Source organism: Balaenoptera physalus, assembly GCF_965194825.1.
Source record: "Balaenoptera physalus genome assembly, chromosome: 15".
NCBI classification, from domain to species: Eukaryota; Metazoa; Chordata; class Mammalia; order Artiodactyla; family Balaenopteridae; genus Balaenoptera; species Balaenoptera physalus.
This window is the reverse complement of record NC_138894.1, coordinates 45,280,218-45,302,992: the sequence shown is the minus strand read 5'-3', so window position 1 is coordinate 45,302,992 and position 22,775 is coordinate 45,280,218. Positions and strand designations below refer to the sequence as shown.

At 45.5% G+C, this 22,775-nt stretch overlaps 1 protein-coding gene across 1 annotated transcript in view; it reads left to right on the top strand.

The window, feature by feature from the left end:
* The window catches only part of LOC309643692 (uncharacterized protein), a 104,534-nt gene that overhangs the window by 8,657 nt on the left and 73,102 nt on the right, over window positions 1-22,775 (top strand). Inside the window, exon 2 of the transcript XR_014253969.1 lies at window positions 18,135-21,669. The gene's annotated coding sequence lies outside the window, so the exon portion shown is untranslated. The remainder of the gene's footprint in view (window positions 1-18,134; window positions 21,670-22,775) is intronic.

Here is a 22,775-nt window from a genome sequence, read left to right as displayed (position 1 = left end):
TCTCCAGCGAGGGGTGGGAGCCCGGGGGAGTCGTGCCTGTCTGCGGAGAGGCTTCCAGAAGTCAGCCTTATCTCGGGCACAGCCTCTGAAACCCTGTCCTGTGAGCCAGGCACCCGTGTACTCACATTTTAACAAACATCATGACCTTTACTTAATACAGGCCTGGGGAAAAGCCAGGGCAAGTGTTCCCACTTTGAATGCCTCATAAATGACATGGCATCTTCTGTACACGGGGATGACATGAGTAGCCCACTGTCACCTGAGTCACTTTTTCCAGATGTGGTGTTGGGGGCTGGAGGGAGGCAGCCAGCTGGTATCACGGAAAAAAACTGGATTCGAGTCTCGGTCAGAGGCTGGCTAACCACACAGACTGCAGCTGCTGGCAGCCCCGCCTCACTGCACGGGGTGTTTCTCAGCTGTGATGTGGGAGATGGAAGTGATCCACGCCTGGTATTTCTCACCTAGAATGCGTGCGCTCATGGATGTGAAAGCACTTGAAAAAACCACTGGCTATTGATTTGACAGGCAGGCTGCCTAGGGGAATACACCCTGGACTCGGTGTTTAAAGACTCAGGTTGGATCTGAGCTACTTCTTGGTCATGTAAACTTAGGCAAGGTACTTAATGTCTCAAGGCTTCAGTTTCCTCACCTGTCAAACAGGTATAAACACCCTGGACCTAACTCCCTCAAGAGGTGGATTAAATGAGATGGGAATGCACAGGAAGTGCTGTTATTTGATGCTGTCAAAGGTAAAGTCCTCTTATTTGGGGGCAGGACACATCTTAGCCTCCACAGACCCATCCTCTCTCAAGGGAGGAGAGCATCTGCCGGCTGGTGGCTGTGGTAACCTGGACCAGTGGCTGGCTTCCTGCAGGGGCTTTTCTGCTTGTGCAGTTTCAGTTTCCTCTCTTAATCTCAGTCCAAGGCCGGAAGTGCGGAGGCGCGTGGACTTCTCAAGCAGGGGCCCTCTGCAGAGTATGCTCTCTTCGCTGGTACTGCTTGCCATCACTTCGCCCTGCTCTGTGGAACAGAAAAGAGAACCTGGTCACACATCTCACTGGTTTCTCTGTTTTCTTTTTGTGACTCATTTTTGTGAATATTTCAAGTAAAAACTTTTGGGGAAGATACTTCTTGGCTTAGTTTTCTGCTCCCCCATTTTCTCCGCACCAGACTGACGAGTCTTCCTTCTTTGTCCAGCCCAACATCCCCAGGGAACAGGCTGGGGTGCCTGGGCTGTCTTCAGCCAGGACCTGAGAGGGTTTGGGCATTTCTATAACAGTGGAATTCATTCTGTGTCCTTCGTGAAGAGTGGAGGCCACTTGCCTCCCCTCTGCCTCTCCTTGCAGGCAATTGGCACTGGATGAAGTTTCTGTCAGTGACCTGCTCCTCTGTGTCTGGGTCCTGTGTTCAATGCAAAGTTCCTGAGAGTTCCCACGGTCTGCAGAAGTGACAATTCCTATTCCCAGAAAGTCAAGGTCTAGCCTGGGAGGACTTTGTAACTTCCCCAGGTTTGCTATTTTTACCATCTCATGTTTCCTATATTTATTAGCTGTGAAACTCATACAACAAAAATGACCTGAGAGCTTCTGGTGAACATGTGGAGATTTGAGGAGAGTGGGCCCTCGGAGAGGACCCCTTCCCCGTACCTTGTCCTATGCATCTCTTCCATCTGGCTGTTCCTCAGTTATGTCCTCTTAAAATAAACCTGTAATCTAGTGAGTAAATGGATTTCCCGAGTTCTGTGAATCACTCTAGCAAATTAATCAAACCCAAAGGGGGCTGTCATTGAACCTCTAATCTATGGCCTGTTGGTCAGAAGCACAGGTGACAACCTGGACTTGCATTTGGCCTCTGAATTTGGGGGGTTGTGGCGCGGGTAGTCTTGTGAGACTGAGCCCTTAACCTGTGGGATCTGATGCTATCTTCAGGTAGATAGTGTCAGAACGGAGTTTAATTGTAGGACACCCAGCTGGTGTCAGAAAATTGCTTGTTAGTGTGGAGAAAACCCCCCACGCCAACACACACACATAGGAATTGGTGACCAGAATCATTTAGTTTCCCAGAAAGGAACAAGCCCAGGATGTGAGTGCATCTCTCTGTCTGACCCCACTGTACCATTCTGCCGCTGCAATAGAGCTGGGGTTGCGCCAGCTCTTTGACTGGTTAGAAAGCTGGTTAGGAATCAGCCACAGGGTCCCCATGACCATCCCAGACCGTCATGCTGCTGGAGGGCCGTAACCCTCTCCTGACTGGCCCCTGACCTAGGCCACCTGTTCCTACCATATTTACTACTAGTCTCCTCACCCCTGAACCTATTTTGAGGGTATATGAGCTTGGCCATTTTAAACCAAGGAGGTAAACTTATTCATCACCTGCTGTGAGTCCTGTGTTGTAGTCTCATGCTCACAAAATCTCTGTAGATTGTAGGTGGAATGCAATCCCCAGTCAATGGAAGCAGGAACTGAGACTGGAGGGGTCGAGATTTTGCCGATTGTCCCACAGCTGGTGCTGGCCGGACTCCAGAACTCATGTGATTCACCTTGAGAGATGCCTTCAGAGAAAGGGACAGAAGCCTTGTGGTTCATACACTTAGGAGCTGGAAGGACTTAGATATGAACTATTTCCTCCTCTGAAAAATGGGAAACATGCTAGTACCTTCCTCATAGGGTCATTGTGAGGCTTCCATGAGTTAATTAAGGTGAAGCATTTTCAACAGTGCCTGGCACATAGGAAGCGCTGAGTAAATGTTATTAGCTATTGTTAATATTACCATTGTTGTCTTGCATACCTCCTTTACTTCACACAGGTGGAAGGGGAAGTTCGGGATTAGAAACATGCCCAAAGCCCTGTCAGCTCCAAATAGCCAATTCCGTGCCTGCTTTCCCATATTAAATGGTCGCATGACAAAACCATAAGAAAGACCGTGCGGTATGGGTTACAAATGAGTGGTGTAGACTTTTGAACATCCTATCAATCATCAAAAGCATGTGTTCTCAATATTTTTATTAAATAAACTTTGGTTTTTAGAGCAGTTTTAGATTTACAGAATTATTGTGAACACAGCACAGTTCCCATATAGCCCATACCCAGTTTCCCTTTTTACTAACATCTTACATTAGTATGATACGTTTGTCCCAATTAACGAGCCAATATTGATACATTACTATTAACTACAGTGCATACTTTATTCATAGTTCCTTGATTTTTACCAAATGTCCTTTCTCTGTTCTGGGATCCCATCTGGACACCATATTACATTTAGTTGTCGTGTCTCCTTAGGCTTCTCTTGGCTGTGCCAGTTTCTCAGGCTTTGTTTTTGATGACCTTGGCAGTTTTGAGGAATACTGGTCAGGTATTTTGTAGAATGATCCCGCTCCTTAACTGGGATTTGTCTGAGGTTTTTCTTATTGTAAACTGATGTTTTAGGTTCTGGGGAGAAAAAACGCAGAGGTAAAGTGTTACCTCATCACATACATCAAGGGTACATTCTGTCAATGTGACTTATTGCTGTTGATGTTGACCTTGGGTTGACCTCTGGTTGAGGTAGTGCTAGGCAGGTTTTTCCACCGTGAAATTACCCCCACCCCCTTCCATACTGTATTCTTTGGAAGGAAGTCGCTATGCGCAGCCCATACTTTAAAGACTAAGGAGTTATGTTCCCCTCCAGGGTGATGTATCTACATAAATTATTTGGAATTCTCCTGCATGGAGAGATTTGTCAATACTTGTATGTTAAAATAGACATGTAACGTTATAATTAACTAATATTTTAAGGTACAATATATAATTAGAGTGAAATTTATTCTTACATTGAATGTAATCTACCTATCAGAGTCTCCTTCTTGATGATATCTATTATTTGTAGCTAAGGTGTGGTCAGATCTGATGAGAGCATCATGTTTTTCACAATTATGAGAGCTAATTTTTATTGAATGTTTACTCTGTGCCAGGGCTAGTCCCAGTGCATCATTTGCTGTATTAACTCAATCATCACAAGTATTTCCTGAAGTGAGAACTATTATCACGTCCATTTTACAGATAAGGAAACAGAGGCCCGGGCAGTTGGATACCACGCTCATACAGCTAGAAAGAGGCAGAGCTGGGGGGAGCCCTGGCAGTTTGGCTCCAGAACCTGTTCTGTGGCCTCCACCTCTGCCTGCCTTGCCTGGTCAGGCCTCAGTGCCAGAAACACACCCTCGTTCAACCTCCTCGAGGGAAACAAAGCTGCCATCATCCTAGGAGGCAAGGCGGTCCTGAGGGTGCAAACCAGTTGTAGGACTGGCCGCCAGCTTCCAGGAGCTGCCCTGAGACTCCAGGCCACTTCTAGGTCTGAGCTAGGCACAAGGCAATCTGAGCTCTTTGAACTTGGCCGTTGAGCAGATGCTCATCAGCCTCAGTTTTATCACTGAGGTCAGTGTTCTCCTCAGAGGGCTGCTGGAGCAGGAGAGGAGATGCATCTGTCGAGCTCTCAGCAGCAAAGCTCTCGGGGCCTCTGCCACAGGGCTTAGCTCTGTGCTAGGAACCCCAGCGCGGCCAAGAGACCATGAAACCAAAAGTCATTTAAAAATAACTTGTCTTTCACTTGCATTTCTCCCATACCACCAAGTGAACCCACGGCCTTTAGCAGCACTTCTGATTTCTCCCCGCGGTTGGGAGACCCTCAGTGCTTCTTCCATTTCCCTCCTGGCCTCTCCCCCGTTGATCTCACTGCAGGTGCCCCTGCCCTCTGTCTGGCTCTCAGATCCTTCCTCCCCTGGCTATTTCCTTCCTTCCCCTGATTTTTTATCTTAAGAATGGCTGGCAAAGCAGGTCTCCTTCCCTCGGAGGTTGGGGTCCAGGAGAGATGGAGAAGTGCGGAGCAAGGACACTCTGGGGATGGGAAAGGCTGGGAACTCGCCAGCCATTTCTATCCCCTCACACCAATCCTGGCCATTGTTTGGTAAGCGACAAGGTACCTGTGTTCGTTTCCGAGGGCTGCTCTGACAAAATACCACAAACTGGGTGGCTTAAAACAGCAGAAATGTATTCTCTCACGGTTCTGGAAGCTAGAAGTCAGAAATCAAGGTGTTGGCAGGGCCATGTTCTGTCTGAAGGCTGTAGGGGAGTACCCTTCCTTGCCTCTTCCCAGCTTCTTATGGTGGCTGGCAACCTTCGGCATTTCTTGGCTTGTAGATGCAGCACTCCAGTGTCAAACTCCGTCTTCACATGGCCTTCTCCCATGTGTATCTGTGCTCAGACTTCCTTCTTATAAGGACACCAGTCACTGGATTAGGGTCCACCCTGATCCAGTATGACCTCGTCTTAATTTGATTACATCTGCAAAGACCCTATTTCTAAATAGGTTCATATTCTCAGTTTCAGAGGCTAGGACATATCTTTTGGGGATATGTCCAGCCCATAACAGTGCCTTATTCTGAGCTAGCCCATTCCTATCCCCAGACCTGGTTCCCTCAGGCCTGTAAAGTTGTCTCTGACTTTTGTACACAAGAACCTGTGAGTCCCCTGCCAACAGATAGCAGAACCTCCCTCTGGCTTCATGCCTTCAGAGCCTCACTGGAGAGTAATGGACCAAGCAGGTACTTGCCTGATGCTGTGAGGGAAGGACTGGAGGCATAGCCAGTGCGAATACATTTTCCGGAAGTGACAACTTTTCAACAGTTTTTAAAAATAGTAATAGGTTGACATAATGTTTTAAAGGTTATATGTCAATATAATGTTTTCCTAAGACTATGAGTAAAAAATGTTTCTCCTATGAAGAATCAGAGTGAAATACGATATTAATAGTTATGTCATATCAGTGGGAAAAAGAGTAACTATTCAATAACTGATGCTAGAAAAGCATCCACGTGGATAAAAATGAAACAGGATACCCACCTAACACCACACACATGCAATCAACCCTAAATGGATTACAGACAGTGTCAAAGCACGTCTTCATCAGTTCATCTGAGTAGAAAAGATAAATGACTATCTTTCTTGCACTAGAGAAGGGAGGAATTTCCTTAATAAAGTGCAAAAAAGCACCAGCCAAAAAGAGAAAAGATTGATAAATTTGATCATGTTAAATATATTGTAAAATTGAATATTCACATTCTCCATGATTCAACATTTGCATCAGGATACACATATGAGAATATTCTTAGCAGCTCCTTACATAATAATAAAAATAAAAACCCCAGAAATATCTAAAATGCCCACTGACAGGTAAATGGATAAATAAACTGATATATTCACACAGTGGGATATTATACAACAATGAAAACAATGAACTACATACAACTGCATGCAACATAGCTCTTACAGTGTAATTTATTATATATGCTGAGTGACAAAAGCAAACCCAGAAGACTACGTATAACATAACTTTTCTATAAAGTTTAAAAACAGTGAAAACTAAACATTAAATCAGCCTTACACTAATTAAATATAATTTAACATTAATGAAAAATTAATTAAGCATAGCATTAAACTATTTTGAAAAGGAAGGAAATTCTAAATACAAAATGAAGGCAAAGGGGTGGAGAGAAACATAGGTAAAATAACTTATTAATATACATATATTTTTGGCTGCATTGGGTCTTCGTTGCGGTGCACAGGCTTCTCACTACGATGGCTTCTCTTGTCTCAGAGCACGGGCTCTAGGCGCGCAGGCTTCAATAGTTGCAGCACGTGGGCTCACTAGTTGTGGCTCACGGGCTCTAGAGCGCAGGGTCAGTAGTTTGGCGCACAGGCTTAGTTGCTCTGCAGCATGTGGGATCTTCCCAGACCAGGGCTTGAACCCATGTCCCCTGCATTGGCAGGTGGATTCTTAACCACTGCGCCACCAGGGAAGTCCCTGTTAATATTTTAGATCTTGGGTTGAGATATATTCACAGATGTTCAAATACGTGTAGTTTTGAAATGAATTAATAAAATAAGATAAAAGAAAGCCTTTTCTCACGCTAAAAAAAAAAAAGGAAATAGCTATCAATGGTCAGGTGGTCAGGCTCTATGACACCAAGAACAATTAATCAAGGGGAAGCACCTATTAAAATGTGCTCTATCACCCACCAGCTGGTAGTGCCAAATCCATCTCTGGCCCAATCCTCCCCTAGACAGCTCCCATCATGGGAAATGTGGCTATGCTTCCTCCCAGTCTTGGGTAGTGCCATCTGGGAGTCCATACGGCATCTGGGAGTCCAGCTGCTGAGGGAGGTGTGTTTCTGTGGCCCGGAGACTGGAGCGTACCTCCTGTTTGAGGGAGGAGCTCCCTCCCTTCCAGAGAGATCAGCTAGGCAGCATCTTCATTGCATCTTCACTGAACACAATGGCAGGGACAGAGGAGATGTCACAGCCATTGTTACTAAGGGGGCCCTCCTTTTCAATTAAAGGATTAGTGATGGGCCAGCAGAGAAGCACTTGCCAGGTACTTAATCATTTCCTCTTGATCTTACATACATGCCCTGCAACACACATGCCCACTAAGCCAGGGTAGAAGGTGACAGGAAGGAAGGAGGCCCCCTGAGTATTGTGATTACAAGGGCACCTGCACCTGCAACCACACACACACACACCGAGATTCCACAGGAGGGTGGGGAGCGGGGTGGTTAAGAGACGAGAACAGAGAGATATTGTTTTCATCTCCAAACTGTGCCCCAAACTATGAGATTTGCAAGTGACTCTGGGGGCCTATTTTCCCCCATCCTATTCCGCTCCCAGGCCTAATTTACTTAACAAGATGAATGATGATGTTTCTTTACAGTTTATAAAATGTTCTGTATAACATCATCATTTTGTCCTCCTAAAAATGTCCTTTGAGGTAGTTGTGATTGTGACCTTTATTTTACAAGTGAGGAAACTGATGCTCATATTGGCTGTGTCTGGTCTAAGGTCATAGACTCAGTGGCAGAGCCGGCAGTAAGACTTCCGACTCCCTGACCAGTGTTCTTACACCATGCTGTTTATTTTTCACTAAGATCTTGGCAGTTCCCAGAGGGATGCTAGGAAAGCATGGAACGACCACCTACCCCCTGGGCTGGCATCCGGCCCTTTCCCACCAGGGCAGAATGGGACGGCATCCTGGCCCTCCCCAGCTGCGGGGAAGTGGTGGCTCTGAAAGGAAATATGCAGACAGTGGCCTTCCTGCCACCTGAGCCAAGGCGGGGGCCGAGGGAGCCTCGTCCTAGAGCAGCGGACCTCTGTTCATTTGGTGCCTGTACCTTCTGCACAGCACCCCTTGGTGCCTCTAAATATGCTGTTTTCTCTGGTGAGTCCAGAGAAGGAGCTCTCAGGAATTGTTTCACTGTCATTTAAAACAACTGTTTAAAAGAAATGGTGCAAAATTTGGTGTTCTGGTTGTTTTTATCAAATAGGCTCATTGTAAAAATAATTTGGGAAATTATAGTCAAATTAAAAGGAGGACAAAAGAGTCACACCATCCAGAGATAATCACTTGTCCACCACCAGCTTACCCCCTGGCAGGGAATCTGTAGCCAAACAGCATTCTTACCTCCCTTCGAGGCCCCAAATAAATTCTAACAGAAAAAGTTATGTTTCTACTTAGGATGTAGAAAGCTGTAAGAGAATAAAGAACATAGCTCCCACCCAAACAATGAGAAAAAAGTCTGTAAGTCATAATTTTTCCTGAATCCACCAGAGAACGAAGGTCACAAGGCAACCAAAATGAACTAAATTCCAAAGAGTGACAAACCCCTCTGAGAAGTAAACTGGACATAGCTGAGGATAGAAAACAGTGAACTTGAATATAGGTCAGTATAAATTATCCAAAATGAAACACAGAATAAAGAGTGAATAAAGAGTTGTAGGACAATGTCAAATGGTCTAATATGCAAATGACTGGAATCCAGAGGAAAAGAGATTGTGGTACCAGACTGTATGCGTGAAGCTAAATAGGAGGCTGAATCCTCCTTACCTGTGAGGCTGGGCTTTGTAGTAGAAAAGAAAAGGGAGGGGGGCATCTCTGGTGGCGTGGTGGTTAAGAATCCGCCTGCCAGTGCAGGGGACACAGGTTCAAGCCCTGGTCCGGGAAGATCCCACATGCCGCGGAGCAACTAAGCCCGTGAGCCACAGCTACTGAAGCCCACCAGCCTACAGCCAGTGTTCCGCAACGGGAGAAGCCACCGCAATGAGAAGCCTGCGCACCACGATGAAGAGTAGCCCCCGCTCGCCGCATCTAGAGAAAGCCCGTGCACAGCAATGAAGACCCAACACAGCCAAAAATAAATAAATAAAATAAATATATAAAAAGAAAAGGGGGAGAAAATCTACCTCCTAGCGTCTGAACCTGTTACCTGGACAGGGGACTACCACTTGCTCGTGGTTATATTACTAGTTTATGGGTGGAGACTGCGGGTCTGCTACACCTAAGGAATCCTAGCCAACTGGACCTGAGCCCTAAAGGTGACTAGAGCCATGTAAGCAAATGAAAATAATGCATGCAGGGAGACCCAGCAACCAGGCAAATGAAAACTAGGAGAGGACTCAGAATAAGTGACTCTGAGCAAAGCGTAACTGCTGTAGGAAACATGGAACGATTTGAAGAAAAAATTAACCTTCACCGTATTTGTAGGCTTTTGCTGGGTGATGCCGTGATAACAACCAACTCCAGAAGCTCCATGGCATACAAAAACAAAGGTTTACTTCTCAGTCATAATACCTCTCCTCCATGAGCTGGCTTTGGCTAGGCCCCATGCCTTTTTCATTTTGGACTCAAGGTAAAGGAACAGCCCCTATCTAGAATGTTCCAGCTTGTGGAGGAAGGAAAGAGAGATGACAGAACCATATGAAGTCTCTTAAAACTTCTTTTCAGAAGTTAAAGCAAGTCGTCTTCCAAATGCACTGTCAACGGGGTAGAAAATAACAAGCATCTCGCAGAGGAAGCAGAATAATTGGGAACAGTGATAAGATCTACCTCAGAGCATTTAAGACTTAAGAGCATTAATATTTTTTTTCTGGAACTGAACCGTGATAATCTAATTAAAAAATCAGTGGATTAATTCAAAGAGTGCATGGGCAAAGTGGAAAAAGAGTGCGTTGGCTACTGTTGTTCTTCAACCCATTGTACAGCTGAAGACACAGAGGCCCAGAAAGGTTAAGGAGCTATCCCAAGGTCACTCAGCTGTGGCAGGGCTGGTATTCAGTCCCAGGTATTCAGTACTGTTCTTAATCACATTTTCTGCTTCTTAATGCCCATGCTATTCTGCCATGATAAACAAGTAGGGGGACAGAGTCAGGACACCTAATGTGAGAAACAGAAATTCAAGAAGGAGGAAAGTAATTGTTGGAGGAGGTGTAGGAATTAAATAAGTGATGCAAGAAAACACCTCTGAGTTTAAGAAAGACTTGCAATTTAAAAGGGCTCAGTGGATTCCAGGCTGGGATTGAGGAAAAAGGCACACATCTTGTAATATCCTGTGAAATTCCTCAACTCCCAGGATAAAAAGAAATTTCTATAAGCTTCTAGACAGAAAGAACAAATAACTTATAAAGGAGAATCAGATGTCATCAGGCTTTTCATCTGCAACACTGGATGTCAGAAGGCTATGAATAACATCTAATGAAAGAAGAGGACCTTGACCTAAGAATTTTATAACCTCACCTGAGGATCTCACCTATCAGGGTGGATATGATGGGCTGCAGAGAGTATATCATCCACACACATCATTTGAGGGATTTATTCAAACGAAGAGCCCCTTTCCAAGCAACAAATGAATTAAACAAAAATCTCAGGATAGGGGAAGATGAAGAAGAGAGGAAATAGTAATGGTGAGAAATAAGCCTACTATGCCTTTGTATACCTAAATCTAAATGAATAATGATAGAGCTACCGGGAATTTATCCTCTAAGTTTAGATTTACAATTTTGGTGGGAGATTTAAAAACACTCCTTAATACTAAGATCTAGCAGGCCAAAAAAAAAAGTAAAATCCTAGAGGAATGGATGATTTTATTAACAAACTCAATTACAGTAATGTAACTAGGCAACCTATGAATAGAGAGAGCGAGTGAGAATAAGACCAGCTCTTGGTGGGTAGAAAGGGAGCCACCCTTTCAGGGACACCGAAGGCCCCTCTGAAAACATTCTTCTTCTGTCTGCTCACTGACCTTTAAATCAAGATGAGAAATGAGTGCTTTGCTTTGAGGCTTTGTTCTCTGCTCAAAGTTCTCCTAGGTCTTGAAGAAATCTTTATTTTAAACTATGGCAATCATTTCCCCTGAGTACAAGTTTGCTTGTTACATTCCATCCTGAGAAGAGCTTTAATAGGGAAAGCACAGGGCAGAGCATGAATTCAAAGGAAGGGTGCAGGAGGGAGTAAGAGAGGTGGAGGAAGGACTTGGGGGGTTTTCAGGGGGCTAGTTCTGCTCCTCAGGCCCGCTTGTCGGCCTCACCCCCAGCTTCTCTTCCCCTCCTTTCCGCCCATCCTCTCCCATCCTGTCTCCACACCTACATTTAAATTGTGGTATCATGGGTGATGGGACAAAGCATTCCGGTTTTCTTTCAGCCTAACTCCTGAGACAAGCAGCTGCCTCTGATGACATTTCTCAAGCTCAGAGCGCAGTGAAATGCGACTTTTAGCCCTGAAAAGCAATCTGAATTTTAACTGGGGAGCTCCTGGGTGAGCAGTGTCCTTGACATTTGAAAGCGTGAACCTTATCTGGAGCAGCTCTTGGAAGCTGAGAGAACTTGTTGAACTTGAGCCATTTAGAACCCATTGTAGGGTTATTTCTCATTTCTATTCTTCAATTACACAGCAGCAGAAGGTTCACTTAGAATATAAAAGCTTTTTTAATTAATCCAGAGAGCCTACTTTATGTTATTTTATTTTTAAAAATTTATTTATTTATTTATTTATTTTTGGCTGCATCGGGTTTTCATTGCTGTGCGCGGGCTTTCTCTAGTTGCGGCGAGCAGGGGCTACTCTTCATTGTGGTGCCGGCTTCTCATTGTGGTGGCTTCTCTTGTTGCGGAGCACAGACTCTAGGCTCACGGGCTTCAGTAGTTGTGGCACATGGGCTCGGTAGTTGTGGCTCACGGGCTCTAGAGCGCAGGCTCAGTAGTTGTGGCTCACAGGCTTAGTTGCTCCGCGGCATGTGGGATCTTCCCGGACCAGGGATCAAACCTGTGTCCCCTGCATTGGCAGGCGGATTCTTAAACACTGCGCCAACAGGGGAGCCCCAACTTTAAGTTTAAATGACCATGTTCTACACAGAATATAGTAAAATAAATATTGCATTTTTTTCTTATGTTAGTTTCCTCTTATTATTGATATGCAGGGAACATAAGCCTGGGACTCAGAGTTCCCTCAGGTGTCTGACTCTCCATCTCCGAATATATCTTGTCCCGTGGCTCCTCTGCTCTGCCGTGACAGCAAACAGCCTCAGTGTTTACCCAGCTTACCTGTTTCTAGCTTCTTCCCCTGCCACATGTGTTATGTATTACAAGAATGACCTCACTGTGGGTGTCAGTGGTTTTCAGTCATAAAAATTGCTCCATTTGGCTGTGTTTACGCAGACATACCATTTTTATTACAAATAGCTACTATAAAGTGCAAAAGCATCATGTTAGGCATTTTAGGCACGTTTTCTCTATTCTCACCCAATTAGTTTGGGATTATTATTCCCATTTCTCAGATGACATTCTGGTTATCTATAACAATCATCCCCAAATCTGATGGATTAAAACTATTTATAATCATATGCTTACACTTGTGTTGGTCGGCTGGGTTCAGCTGGGTGGTTCTCTCTTGGACTCTCACATGTGGTTGCGACTGTACCCGAAGTTCAGCCTCTGTACATCGGTACTAAATTGAAACTTGGAGACAGAGTTTTGGGTGAAGGAGAAAAGAACAGCTTTACTGCTTTGCCAGGCGAAGGGGGTCACAGAGGACCTAATGCCCTCAAGACTGTGTGTCCCGACCTGGAGTCAATGAGGCTGGACGTCTAATGTGGCGTCTTCACTCACCTGTCTGATGCCTCAGCTGGGATGACGGGAGCAGAGCGGGAGGCTGGCTGAGCATCTCTGTCTCCACACAGTCTCTCCTTGTTGGGCTTTCTCCCAGCATCTTAGTGTCCAGGTAGTCGGACTTACGTGACCACTGGCTTCCCCAGAGCTAGTGTTCCAAGAGACCAAGGCTTCTTATGACCCAGCATCACTTCTGCTGCATCCCATTGCTCATTATATGCAGCCCAGTTCAATGTGGGAGGGAACTGAGGCAGGAGGTAGATGGGCTCCAAGTTAGGCATTTACAACTGGCCTCCCGTTTACATTTCATGGAGCAGGAAAAAGTGGGCTTCAGGCTGGACACTTACAGCTAGCCTCCTGTTTACATTTCCTGAGACAGGAGATAGATGGGCTCCAGGTTAGACATTTAAAAATCAGCCTCCTGTTTGCTCTCCGAAATGGAAGTAACAACAGAAACAGGGCAGATAGCCAGGCTTTGTCTCCTGTGGGCACCTTAAGATAACAGTCATGGCACGAACAGAGAGGGGCTAACCCTTGCTTGAGTAAAGGATCAACAGGTCACATATTTCCCATCCTTGGGACAAGGGAGACATTGCACATGCGCAGAAAGGCTCCTTGGGGGTCAAAAAGGAGGGGGCACTACCCCATAATATGTGATACTAAGGCCGTCCCATAGGCCTCTGGGCTGAAATCCATCTTAGAAAAAAGTTGCCCACACAAGTTGGGGCGGGTCCTAGGGCAGGGCAGTTGTGGAAAAAGAAACCAGATAATTGGCCAGAGGTAAACCAAGACCCGGAAGACCTGCCCTAGATGAATGATTTAACCGCCTCTCTGCTGCGCTCCTCCTCCCTGGGGGGACGCCCACACCCTCTCTGTCCAGGTGGGCATCTCTGCCTTGCTTCTGTCTTAACTATACAAACTGTTGCTCTGTGTGCTCTCCCACTTGTTGTCGTGCTAGGTCTCTAATAATAAACTTTGTACCTCTTTTTACAGTTTTTGCCTCCGTGAGAAATGCATTTTTCACTGGGGGCGAGAGCCAGGGGGTATGGTGGCCAGGATTCCTGGTTTTCATCCAGGCTACCCAGGTTCAATTCCTGGGCAGGGAACTAAGATCTCGCTTCACGCCACCACTCACTCACTGCTGCCTCTCCAAGATGAGAACCACAGAAGAATGTGATATTGTGAGGAGGCAGGGTTCACTGTGAGGTGGAGGATGTCTTTGTAGACTAGGAAATCAAGGCTTTGATGGGTTATGTAATGTGTCCAAGATTATACTGCCAGTAAGTGACAGAATTGAGGTCTGAATGGAAGGGGTCCATCTGACCCCAAAACTTATTTTTCTGTATCATTCTATTTCTTTTTCTTTTTAATTCCCCTCCCCACCTTCTCATTCTATTTCTCATGATTGGTTATTTTGGTTCTTTAGTATAGCATCTCAAATACTATCCCTAGGTTGACCTGTTTTAATTTTTGCCAGGCTGCTGACAGCATCAACAGTGTCTTGGCTGAGTTTACAGGGAAGAAACCAGGTAAAATGAGTAGCACAGCTACCCCAAACTCCTTTTTGGGCTGTATTTGTAGGATGAAATCACCCAAGTGTCCTTTAAATCAAAGGATGTTTCTTTAGTGACTGGTCAGTACTGCTGCCCTCCCCAAAGGAGTCTAAAATGTCTCCCTTTTAGCTGTACTCTGGGGACCATGGCAAACAGCCCCTTGATCCTTAGGACGTTGGTGAGTACTCAGCCATTTAGACAGAATGTACGTTGTCCCAATGTGAGGACTTTGGCGATGTCCGGAAAAGCTGCAGTGAGAGTACAATTAGAGGTAATAAGCATCCCTTATATTTGTACGTGTCCTATAGCTTTTAAAGCACAGTTATGTATTTTATCAGTCAGGATAGACTGGGTTATACTTCAAAAAAAAGAAAAAAAAATCCCCGTATATTAAAACAACAAAGGTTCATTTCTCACTCACAGCACATGTTTACTACAGATGCATTAGGTACTTTGTTCCCTCACCTTTTGCCTCCTCGCTCTTAAGACCCAGGGCAATGGGGCAGCCATTAGCCAGAACATTGCTAGTGGTCACGGTAATGTCACAGGAGGTCTCACTCAGAAGTTAAACCTTTGGCCCCCACATGACATGTATCCCTTCTGCTCAAAATTCATTAGCCAAAGGAAATCATTGGCTGGAACTGGCCACAAGGGCACCAAGAAATATAATCCTAAAATGTGCCCAGAAGGGAAAAAAACTGAAATAACTATTTGGAAAAAGCACTAACGATTACTACAGATAAATATGACCTTAAAGGTTTTCTTAGCAATTCAGTGATGCAAGGAGTTGTGGAATTATCCTCATTTTCCGGATGCATTGAGGAGGCAGCAATGGCAGAAGAGCTTGTTATATTGTTAGCGCAAGTCCGTGTGCCCGACGCACAGTGAGGCCAAACAAACCGAAAAGTCAGAGTTTGGAGCAGAGAAAGGTTTATTGCAGGGCCATGCAAGAAGACTGGTGGCTCAGGCCAAAAAAACCCCTAAGTTTTGAGTTTTGGCAAAGCGTTTTCAAAGGTCAGGTGAGGGAGGGAGTTACAGGGTATATGATCAGCTCGTGCACAATTCTCTGATTGGCTGATGGTGAGGTAACAGGGCGGAGTCATAGGGGTTAACATTATCAGTCCTTAGGCTCCAGGAGGCCTGGGGCTATGTGCTCATGGTCATCAAGTAGTTAACATCTTCCATTTGGTGAGGGGTTTTCACATCTGTAAAACAACTCAGGAAATGTGCATCAAATACAGTTATCTAGGTACTTCAGAGAGAAGCTAAAGCAGAGGATGGGGGGAAGGCCTGTCCTGGGAAGGCCCCGTAGGGTCCTGCTCGGTTACAATATAGTATGTGAATCACGTCTTGCGAAGCTATTATAAAAAACTAAAGGTTGGTGAAAGAAGGGGGGTGGTGGTATACGACTTACAGGGAAAATAAAGCCTCTCTTTTACAAGGTTGGTTAATATACAGGCACCCTGGAGTTCCCACCCCATTCATAGCCCTGTACTCAAGAGAGGCAGAGGGGACAATGCAGGGGCTCTTAACTTGGGGTCCATAGATAGAGGGAGAGGAGTCACAAACTCACCCGAAAATTGTAGCCTAAATAATCTGTGTAGATGTTCATTTTGGGAGAGGATGTGTCCAGTTTGTACTAGCTTCTCAAAGAAGTCCATGACCCCCGAAGGTTAATGGAAAGAATAATGGAGCAGGAGTCAAGAGCTGAGTCCTAACCCTGGCTGGCTCTAACTAGCTGAGTAAACTTGGACAAGTCATTTCTCTTCTTCATTTGTAAAATGAGGGCCAGGACTCACTTATATCATGCTCTCTTTCAGCTAGGTACACAAGGTGCAGGATACTTTGTGGCCAAGCAGATTTGAATTTACATCTGGCTCTACCTCTTAATGATTGTATGCCCTTGTGCCAGTTCTAGAACCTGTTCACACATCCGCCAAAGGTGAAAACCTATGCAGACTTCTTGGGAGGATTAGGGACCGTGAGTGGAGAACACCTGGCCATTATTATTAAATGATGCTTCCTATGAGTCTATGTCTGGCTCAAGTCCTGCTGAGCACTGCATATTTTCAGTGAGTAAGCATGGTCTGCCAGGAATTCAAGTTGTACCAAATCCAGATGGCAGCAAGGCCTTGCCCTAAGGCAGTTCCTACTATAGAAAGGAAGTCTGGGTGGAAGCCTTGCCCAACCTCATCCATGTACATACCATGCCTGACTCATGCCTTGCCTGGTCTCCCCAACAGGACCAGCTCCTGCCCCTGCTCGCTCCTCTTGGCAGGCGCTGAGTCATCATGGGCTAAGTCACGACATGGGCTGATGGCCTCCCCAAGAGGCTGAACCCACCAAAAGCACCAATTACTGATGGAGCCACAAAACCATCCCCTAGGCCTTTCCAGCTTTCTTCACTGGCAGCTTCCCATGTTACTGCTACTACAGGCATCATACCCCAGATTGACTCACCACTTCCTGCTGTAGCTAGGGCAGGAATTACTGCTCCTAGTTTAGTCTAGAGGTGCCTGAAGTCCAGAAGAGTAAGGTGACCTACACAAGGAAACACAATGAGCTTGTGGCAGCACTGAGTCGGGCCTCCTATCTCCTGGTCCCTTGTCACCTCATTGCACAGTGTCAATGTATTAGTTTTCTATTGCTGTTGTAACAAATTACCACAAATTTAGTAGCTTAAAACAACACAAATTAATTAAAACAGCAATGAGATAATGAGATACCACTACCAAAATCTGAAAACACTGACAGCACCAAATGCAGGTGAGGATATGGAGCAACAGGAACTCTCATTCATTGCTGGTGGGAATGCAAAATGGTACAGCCACTTTGGAAGATAGTTTGGCAGTTTCTTATAAAACTAAATGTACCCTTACCATACAATCCAGCGATCATACTCCTTGGTATTCACCCAAAGGACTTGAAAACTTATGTCTACACAAAAACCTGCACACAGATGTTTATAGCAGCTTTATTCATAATTGCCCAAACTTGGAAGCAACCAAGATGTCCTCAGTAGATGAATGGATGAATAAAATGTGATACAGCTAGACAATGGAATATTTTTAAGCACTAAAAAGAAATGAGCTATCAAGCCATAAAAAAGCAAGGGAGGGACCTTAAATGCATATTACTAGGTGAAAGAAGCCAATCAGATACGGCTACATACTGTGAAATTCCAACGATATGACGTTCTGGAAAAGGAAAAGGAAAAATTATGGAGACACTAAAAAGATAAATTGGTTCCCAGGGGGTTGGGCAGGGACGTGAATAGGCAGAGCACAGAGGATTTTTAGGGCAGTGAAAATACCCTGTGTGAGACTATAACGATGGATCATGTCATTATACATGTGTCAAAACCCAAAGAATGTACAATACCAAGAATGAAGCCTAATGTAAACTGCAGACTTGGGGTGATGATGATGTGTCGGTGTAGGTTCATCAATTGTAACAAACTCGCTCCTCTGCTGGAAGATGTCGAAATGGGGGAGGATCTTCCTGTCTGAGGGCAGGGGGTATATGGGAACTCCTTGTACCTTCCTGACAATTTTGCTGTGAACCTAAAACTGTTCTTTAAAAAATGAAGTCAATACTTTTTTTTTTTTTTTAATCTAACAGTTCCGGAGATCAGAACCTCATTGGACTAAAATCAAGATGTCAGCAGGGCTGCGTTCCTTTCTGGGGACTCCAGAAGAGAATACGTTTTCCTGACTTTTGGAGCTTCTAGACGCTGCCCGAATTCCTCGAGTCAAGGCCATCTTCAAAACCGGCAATGGCTGGTTGAGTTTTTTCAAGTCACATCACTTCTGCCTCTCTCATCCACCTTTAAGGACTCTAGTGATTGCATTGGGCCCACCTGGATAATCCAGGATTCTCTCCCCCATTTTGAGGTCAGCTGATCACCAACCTTAATTTCACCTGCAACCTTAATTCCCCCTTGTTGAGTATGCTAACATATTCACAGGTTCTGGGCATAGGACGCAGACGTCTTTGGAAAGGCCATTATTCTGCCTACCAGGGTCATGGGTCTGTGCCCTGCGGTAGGAGAGGGTGGTAATAATCATACTAAGAGCGGTGGTGAAGATCACAGCCCAGCTGCGTCTTGCTTGAAGCTAAAGGTCAGTACCGTTCCAATTTTCAGCTGTGTTTGAGCCTCATCAGCCCTTAATGTGGTTGGTGTTCCCACATTTTCCAGCCTTTCAGAATTACCTTTAACTTAAATATTCAAAGGAAATAACTCATGCTCGGAGGCCAGAGGAATTCCAGCCCCCTCCCAAATATTGCTAAGTATCCTCGGATGCACATCCACACTCATGGCCTGTCGTTTCCCACTCCGTGCTGCTCCTGAATCCTCCTAACTCCCCCGTCACAGGCTCTACACACTGCCCTCTCCCCATCATTCCGGAGGCAGGGCTGTCTGGAGAGAACCAGGTTCGGATGCTTAATCACCCCTGTTAGGGCTTAATGACACAGGCCAGGAGAACTCTATCTAGTACTCAGTGCAGAGAGTCCCCACATCCTCTGGTCATACTGTGTTGAGGCCTTTATTCAGGGCTCCTCTCAGGCCCAGCTCAACCCCCCTTTTCTCTGAGACCCCAGGCTCCAAACTGCTGCTTCTAGGACCACCAAAGAAAAAAAGAAGCCCTCCGATATCGACTTTTATTGTGGAGAGCAGTTTAACCACGGTTCACTTCAACCTGGCCTCAGGGCCCTACCTTTGCATAACCGAAGGGCCCATTAAAGTGTTTCCCAAACAAAAGATAAGATTCTTTGCCAAGAGGAATTCTTCTCCCACTCCTGGAATGTGGAAATGCTGCAGTTAAAAAAATACAACAAAGCACAAACAGCTCCCTTTATTTCTAGTTCCATTATTTGCCACAGAAGTAAAGTGCTAGTATGTGTGTTGTTTTGTAAAAGACATGGATTTTACATCACAACACATACTAATTAACACACACCCTCACACCACTTAAATAAAAGAAACAATACCTACTCTTCTTACTTGGGATTCATGTTGATATCTTCTACTCTGTTAAAATTTTCCAATGGTGATCAGGACCCACTGAATTTTTTTCTGTGACCTGCTGATGACTCACAACCTGCTCTTTGAAAAACACTGTACTAAACAGAGTAGCCCCTTCTCTCCCCTCCCAGGCATAAGTGTTTGTGTAATGCTTTAATGCCTACGAAGCAGGTTTTAAAGCATAGGTTATCCCATTTAATCCTCACACGACCCAAAAATGGAAATAATAACTCCCTTTGCACAAATGGGGGAACTGAGGTCTAAACTGTTGAAGTAGCTTTGCCCAAAGTCACGCGACCAGAAAGGGAAGATTTTGGATGCAAAGCTCTGAATCTAAACCTAGTGTTCTTTTCACCCAAACCAGACTCCTACTAGTGTTACCAGAAGGCGGACCCCTTCCCGGGCTTGTGAGTGAGCTCCTGTCTGACCCGCAGAAATGAATTGTCCGAGGAGACACACGTACTGACAAAGCAAGAGGCTTTATTGGGAAGGGGCTCCCAGGGGGAGAGCAGCAGGGTAAGGGAACCCAGGAGAACTGCTCTGCCACTTGGCTCTCTGTCTCAGGTTTTATGGTAATGGGGTTAGTTTCCGGGTCGTCTCTGGCCAGTCATCTTGCTTGTGCCCGTATTTGGTCTGACTCAGGGTCCTTCCTGGCGGCAGGCACACTCTCAGCCATGACGGATTCTAGTGCGAGGGTTTCTGGGAGGTTGGCAGGACATATTACGTGCCGGTGTCTCCTCCCTCTTTTGGTCCCTCCTGAATTCTCCTGGTTAGTTTTCAGTGGCACCACCGTGTTCCTTACTGGGGGGACCTCCTGTAGTGAGACGACTCATGCGAGTGGTTCTTATCGTGCCTGGCCAGGGCGGGCAGTTTCGGTCAATGGTGCCCTAACATTAGTCCCACTGTATACAACACTCCCAACTCTTATGGTATGGTTTAGGTTAAGCTAAACAATGTAAGCCTTTTTGCATATGCTGGATTCTTAGTGCTCACAAAAATCTCACACTTCTCCCCCTTTGTCAGCGTACCGGTCCATACCTCCCCAGGTGGCTGGGCAGAGCTAGCAAGGCCTTTGCAGGGTGCAGGTGCACCTGCCCCCAGGGCGCGAGGCCCCAGCACCTGCCTCAGGCCTTCACGTGGCCTCCGAGCAGAGCAGGAGGGCATAGTCCCTGCCCTGGGCTGGGGTGGGAGTGGCTTAGCGCAGGAAGCTGGGAAATGATAGCAGGAAAGACAACCCCAGAGGAGGGGTGAGCTGACCCTGAGGACAAGGTGCTTTGGGTGGAGGGGCACCTCAGGAAATGTCCACTCAACAGACAAAATAAACCAGACATCACACATCCAGGAAATGCTGAGCAGGCCTGGGTAAATGAAAGAAAATCTGTGGGTAGAAGACGTGGATACTGGTTTCCAAGTTTAAATACCGCCTCTCTCTCTTTCTCTCTTTGACAATTCTGCTTCCTTGGGTTTTCTACATAGGGCAGCAGTTGGGAGGGGTTTACCAGCATTTCAAACACGTGGGCTCTGTGTTTGTAGGTAATAGGGCTCAGGGCAGGCCACCTCAAAATATGCCACTTTGGCATATTGGTTATTTAGAATTAAAGTTACTTGAGAAACAGCCTGTGCAAGGAGCACACTCTGACCTTCCTCTGTCCCCTTGAAAACAGAAAATAAATCTCCCATGTGAAAGGTATCCTCCTTGCACCAGGAGGTAGAGAGACATCCTTATTACAAGAGACAGGGAATTCAGGGCCAAGAAGGCTTATAAACAAACTTTGCTTAGTTTCTTCACTAATTAGTACATAAACCTAAGTTTGTTTGTCTTGTCATTTCTTTACAGATTTATTGTTTCCTTATCTAAAAGGTATATAAACAGCCTGCTTTGGCTACTTCTTGGGTCCTATAGCTATGAGACCTCTGAATGTACAAAATTGAATTTTTTTTCCTCCTGTTAATCTGTTTTGTGTCAATTTAATTTTTAGATCAGCCAAAAGAACCAAGAGGGCTAGGGGGAAATTTTCCCCTCCCCGACAGTTTTGGTGAAGTTGGCTGGATACTGCTTGGGTACTGCTTGCTCCTGGGACTGTTGCAGATAAAGAGACCCTGGAACCTCTGAAAAAAACCTGGCAGAAGGTGAGAATTCTTACCACATCGGCCTCCTGGATCTCTGACTCTGGGGGTCTGATGGAAGTGAAAGTAGTAAGAGTCCTTTTTCTCCTTTTCTAAACTTAAATTAGCAGGAGAAAATATTTGTGGAATTAGTTCCTTGTGTACAGTGACCCTGGTAAAGATTTGGTAAATGGGCACTCTTGGTTTAACTGATCCTTTTCCTCCCGGAGATGGTCACTGTTTTGCTTTGTCTCTGCTGTGCTGTGTGTTATAAGGAGAAAAAAAAGCCTTAGGGCAGAACACAGAAAGAGGCCTTATAAGCCTGCTGTTTGAGCGGACCTCAAAGACGGCTAAGTTCATGGTTCTCACCAGACTGGTGTCTGTTTAGACCAACCATGCTGCGGGCCCCTTATGTAAAAACCAGATGAGGTTTTTCCTTTTGTTTTGTTCTATGTTCTGAGAGCTTGGCTTTGTAACCAGTGAGAATATTCTGTCTGGTCTTTGCCATTCGGTCTGGGGTGCCCCTTGGTGGCCATTTGAATAGACTGGGGTTCCAAAACACGAACTCAAAAGCAGCCATGCTAGCATTCAGGGAACTTTGTCATAAAGGGTCCCGATCTATAAGGGGCCTTTGTCGTCTCAACCTTCCTTGCTTTGTTAGTGCTGGAAAAGTCCCATTCCAGTAGTGCCTGCCTGGTGTCACAGGTTAGTGGGTCTGTCACTGGAGGTGTCTCACATTCCTGTGAGAGACCAGAGACACCATTTTCACTACACCATCCTTACCCTGTGCAAAAAAGGCCTTTGCTTTCTTAGGCTATCTGGGAGTGAACTTTCTGGATCTTGTGAGGGTTGCATCTCTTGCAGTCTTTTGTGGAGGTCTCTTGCGTTCTTGGTTAAGCTATAAAAAGCCTTGTCAGACTGAGTCGCTATTGAGATTAATAGATCCTACTCATCAATGACCAGGATGATGAACCTTTTTAAAGTGGAAAAGCTTCTATATTTGAAAAAAATTTGGCGGTGGGGAGAACTCTTATCTTAAACAATTGTCTTCTTTGTACCTATTAAAGAAAAGACCAAATTAAAAAGTGGATACAAAGAAACATAACACCTAGTTTAGGGACTCCCATAAC